Consider the following 6000-nt stretch of genomic DNA (forward strand, 5'->3'; position numbering starts at 1 on the left):
GCTTTGCTGGTCGGAAACTACCATTAGAAACTGCTTATAAACAGATATTTACATGCCCACTTTTTTATAGAAAATTAAAAAAAAAAATCCACTTTTTTATATCAAAACTTTCAAACATTTTTATTTTTTCATAGAAATTTTTTAAAAATTTCTCTTTTTTTTAAATTTTTCAAAAATTTCTCTTTTTTTATAGAAATTTTTCAAAAATTTCTCTTTTTTTATAGAAATTTTTCAAAAATTTCTCTTTTTTTATAGAAATTTTTCAAAAATTTCTCTTTTTTATAAACATTTTTCAAAAATTTCTCGTTTTTTTATAGAAATTTTTCAAAAATTTTTCGTTTTTTTATAGAAAATTTTCAAAAATTTCTTGTCTTTTTATAGAAAATTTTCAAAAATTTTTCTTTATTTATAGAATTTTCCAAAAAATTGACTTTTTATAGAAGATTTTTCAAAAATTTCTCTTTTTATAGAACATTTTTTAAAAATTTCTCTTTTTTATAGAAAATTTTTCAAAAATGTCTCTTTTCTTAAAGAATTTTTTTCAAAAATGTCTCTTTTCTTATAGAATTTTTTTCAATATTTTATCGTTTTTTACAGAAGATTTTTGAAAAATTTCTCTTATAGAAATATCTTCAAACATTATTTTTTATAGAAAATTTTTCAAAATTTCTCTTTTTGATAGAAATTTTTTTCCAAAATGTCTCTTTTCTTTATAGAAATATTTTAAAAAATGTCTCTTTTTTAATAGAAATCTTTTTGTTATAGAAAATGTTTAAAAAATTTCTCTATTTTTTATAGAAAAATTTTCTAATATTTCTCTTTTCTTTTAGAAAATATTTCAAATATGTCACTTTTTTATGAAAAAATTTTTCAAAAATTATGTTCAAAAATGCCTCCTTTTATAGAAAACTTACGAAACTAACTCATTTTATAGAAAATTTTTTAAAAATTTTTATTTTTAATAGAAAAAAATTTTTTTTTATATAAAAATTTTCAAAAATGTCTCTTTTTATAGAAAAATATACAAAATTTTCTCTTTTTTAAAGAAAAATTTTCAAAAATTTCTCTTTTCATACAAAAATTTACAAACATTTCTTTGTTTATATTAAAAATTTTCCAACAAATTTTTCAAAAATGTATCTTTTTTTATAGTAAAATGTAAAAAAATTTATCTTTTTTTAAGAAAAATTTAAAAATTTTCTCTTTTTCATTAAGAGTTTTAAGATTTTTTTACAGAAAAATTTTGAAAAATTCCTTATTTTATAGAAACATTTTCAAAACTTTCTAGTTTTATAGAAAATTTTTCAAAAATGTTATCTTTTTTTAAAGAAAAATATTAAAAAATGTCTCTTTTCATACAAAAATTTACAAACATTACTTTATTTTATTAAAAATTTTTCAAACTATTTCTTTTTAAATAATATTTTTATAGAAAATTTTTGAAAAATTTTTATTTTAGAAAAAATTTTCAACATTTTCTATTTTTGTAACAAAATTTTCTCTAAATTCTATTTTTATAAAAAAATTAATAAAACAGTTAAATTTTTTGTATATGTGGCAATTCTTTTTCAAACAATATAATCAAAATCTATGTACTATTTACCCCATTAGCTAGTGGGTTTGTCTTGTTGGTCAATCAAATGAAATTAATTTAAAAACAGAAATTAGTTCCTTTGCTATTAGAAATGATGACGCTCATTAAAATTATATATATGTACGTAAACAAATATAGCAATTCATATAAACATACAGTTTCAAAAATCCTCACACAGTTAGGTTTCTTTATGCCCTGCAGATCTTGAAAATTTTACTCCCATCGATTTTTTTACAATTATAAATTATATTTAAACCTTGAATTGCATTAGGAGACGTCCACTACAGATATTTGCTAGCGATTTTATTGGTTAAAGGTAATGCAAAGGTACACAACAAACTGTTTATCATTTGTTAATACCATCCGTTGTCAAAGTATATACATACGTACGACAACACTATGTAATGTTGACAACATTGCAACAATTCGTTGTCGAAATCTAAATTTTATACACATCCGTTGTCTACATGTTAACAAACGTGGTAAGCTCACTATTGACAAACAATCCGTTGCCAATAGTGAGCTTACCAAGTTTGTTAACATTTAGACAACGGATGTGTATATAAGTTCTATTTCGATAACGAATTGTTGCAATGTTGGCAACGTTGCCTCTAAATCTACCGGGTATATTTCATAAATAAAAACAACTATACATGTGTCAAATGTATTTCAGTTTTATCAGTTCCTTAAGTATATATTTTTTTGTCATACTTTCTTATACAGGCATGCGAAACATTGGAAAAATCTTAAGGGCTTGTCGAGCAATAACGTAGACTTTTGTCTGATAATATTTTGTCGTTATTTTTCTTCTTTAGAGTTCTGTAAACAATTTCATTTCAAGGATTTGATAGCCTGAGGTATACATACTACCAATAGGTTTAAAATGTATTCCTTATTTTTTTTATAAAATTTTAAACTACAATATTTGTTAATAAAATTTTCATTTTATACAAAAAAAAAACACAATAAAAAAATTGAGAGAAAACTAATAAAATAAACTTAAAAACTAATATACTTTGAATACAATAAAGAGAAAAAACAAATAAATATTCATCATCGTTGTTGAGCAAAAAAATAAAAAAACTGACAGACAGACAGCCTGCCAATACGTCAGACTGCTCGACGAACCAATGAACCAACCCACCAACAATCAGAGACGACAACAATGAGACACAAACCATCTAAAGCGAAATGGAATTCAGTTGGTCACATGATTTCAATTTAATTTTCACACAAATTTAATGTACTGACTACGAGAGAAAAAAAAAACAACAAAATTTAATGACGTTCTTTTAGACTTTAACAAATAAAACAAACAAAAAATATTGCAAAAAATGTAAATTTATTTATTATTAATACAGAAAATAAGAAATAAAATAAACATAAGTAATAAATATTTATAATGCAGTCGGTATAATTCAAAATAAATAATATAAAACAGAAAAAAAAAAACACTGAAATAATGTTGTAATACTTGGAATAATGGGGAATTTTATTTCAAATTTAATTACACAATTTTATTTTTACAGTGAACTTTAGACCGCATTTATTAAGTCTTTATTGAAATAGAGAGTTTTTAAACTACAATTTAGTTTCAGCTCAAATTTTTATAGTTTAAGTATTGGAGGAAAGTTTAAAACGATATACCAGGAATTGGTGCTTAATTTTGCCATTTTGTCATTGATTTTATATTTATTTATCATTAATAGAAAATTAAGATTTTCGAAAGATTTCCTTTGTGGTTTCGTTCTAAACACTTTGTAAGCCCTTAAAACCGTTTAATTGCAATTATAAACCACAAACACTGTCATTGTCACTCATCGATGATTTTGTAATGTATTAATTATAAATATGATCCGAACATTTGTTATTATTTAATATAAACATTTAATAATATAAAGTGATATTACAAAGATATCTTTGTAATATAAATAATATTTTTAGAGTGACAACCATTAAAGCTTGATTAGAGCCGAGAGCAGGCTGACAATAGGACAAAGCTTTATCATGTTAATTTAAGAAAAAAACTTGAAGATCGCTAGAGAAACAAAGCAGCGATTGTTAACCTTCTGCAAAGAAACTCACCAATATGAGATCTAGTGACAAAAATCAAGGGTTTCAGAAACAATTTTAGTCAAAAAATGCTTTATTCTTTGGATAAAGTGCGACAGTAAGTCACATTCAATAATATTTGGAAATATCTGCCGATTCTCTAACAATCCTGGAGATCCAGAACAACTTTACAATTCGAAGGAATTATGAATGGACCAAGGTCTTTGATTATTTCTAACTAAGAGAATAAATATTAAACGAAGGGAAAATTCAGACTTTTACGATAATAATTCATGCCTAAATCAAGTCAACAGCTTGTCCTGTAAAAGCTTTTGATATTTTAAATGACTTTCTAAGAATTGAAAAATTATAAGGCTTTAATCGTATGCGTTACTACTAAGTGACTTTTATCGCCAGACTTTTATGCTAGCATTCTTTTTGACAGCTGGATTAGTAGTCGTCTCATTTTAAACTTTTAAGAGCTTTTTTAAAAGCTTTTAATAATTACGAAAACACTAAGAGCCGAATTCTGCAAGAGTGCAGAATCCTCCGAAGAAAGAGAGATGGACTCTATGTTATTAAATCATGTGGCGATCATTTCGATAAATTAAAAAAAAAACTTTGGAGGTATCAACACTTGAGGCATCTTGGTTACACAGACGATATTTGATTTCTGAGTCATTCATAATCATGTATTTCGAAGTGCTTTACGTGAACAATTATTATTTATTTCTCGGTTGTAATTTTCATCCACAGGGTGAGCTTCTATGACTTTCGGTAGACCGAAACTCGAATCCATCAAATAAGCCGACGATTTTTATAGAGAACACACTGTGGTAAATCGGCCGGGGAAAATCTGTATATCTCAACATTCATCCTGTATTAAATACCCTTAACACCAACTCATTTCCAACGCTTAGTCCCTAACTTTCTCCTCTGTGAGGTATCTTTTGACTTCGGCAGCAGCACCGAAATTATCCATAATTATAGATTTCATTGTGCATCAGTCTTTTAACCGACATTCTCTGCTTCTCTGGTTCGACCCCATGTCAAATCATTCCAAGGAAAGGCCGATGACACATTTGATCATCACAAGTTTATAGTACCGACAAAATAGAGGTACTGATATCACCTCGTTACCCCGGTATTACAATACACTAAGATAGGATCTATCATCATGGAAACATGCCCCGGGGGGATTCATACATACGATAATGTCTATAAATTCTGTGACACATGTATGGGAATATTTGATTAGATTTCCGGGAATAGCCACTCTTTTCCCAAATAGAATGGCTTCTAACTAACGGTGTTTGTTGCATTTTGGATTCCGTCAAAAAAGTGTTCCGTATAGCCGACCTGCGAAACACCATTGAAATTGAAACTATTATCGAACTATGAAAGGTCACATATAGTGAAACTCCCAATAGTCATATTCAATAATTAAAATACAAACAAATTACAAGATGTGAACACAAATTCACTTCATCTTCATAAAACTATTAGGAATCACGACATCTATATCGAAGCAGACTGAAATAAACTTATTTAAATGTCGATGACGACAAACGATATCGCTCAATAACCTATAGATTTGAACTTTCTAAGCAATCGTCGTATCGGAAGTCCAGCGCACATATAGATCGGAACATCGTGTAAAAAGGAATAAACTTTTAATGGCCCTAAACTATATATTTCAAAGATATTCTATATTCTTTTTCCATAAAAGGCTAAAAGGTCTAGAAAATAAAGCAAAAAAAGACTAACTTTTCATAGCTTTAATAACAGCAATAAAGTTTCTAGATCCAATAAACACCAATTCTTACAGAATTTGTTAAAATATTTATATTTTTTGTTTCGTATATACCGAACTTATACTTGTTGCCTTTAAAATTATTAATTATTAAATTCCCATGATAAAAATCCCAAATTTAGCCTCAAAAAGGCTAACCTGGTAACACTGGAGAAAACCATCATTACAATAAAAAACATTTCGTTTAAATAAATTTAAAATTACAAAAATGAAAACACATACAATTTTGTAATCTAATCTCATATGAAAACGTTATTATTATTATAGTGTTAATTTCGTTTAGTTAGAACAAATTAAATGTTAAGATCAATCATATTGTATTACAGTTGTTTAATATAGTTTCAATTCTTTTTATATAAAACTTGTTAATTTATTATTATCTGTTAAAGCAATAACTTTTTTAAATAGCTATATAATTAGTAAGTTCAAATGGTATTGAGTGTTAGGGCAATTAAAATCTTTTTACGGAGTGTAATTGTATTCCAAAAAGGTCAAGAGTTTAAGGAAATTTGAATGAACCAATTAGAATTGATATTAATTG

This window comes from Lucilia sericata, unplaced genomic scaffold (assembly GCF_015586225.1).
Source record: "Lucilia sericata isolate MDLA Ls3-8-SP2 unplaced genomic scaffold, ASM1558622v1 Contig001256F_arrow, whole genome shotgun sequence".
Taxonomy (NCBI): domain Eukaryota; kingdom Metazoa; phylum Arthropoda; class Insecta; order Diptera; family Calliphoridae; genus Lucilia; species Lucilia sericata.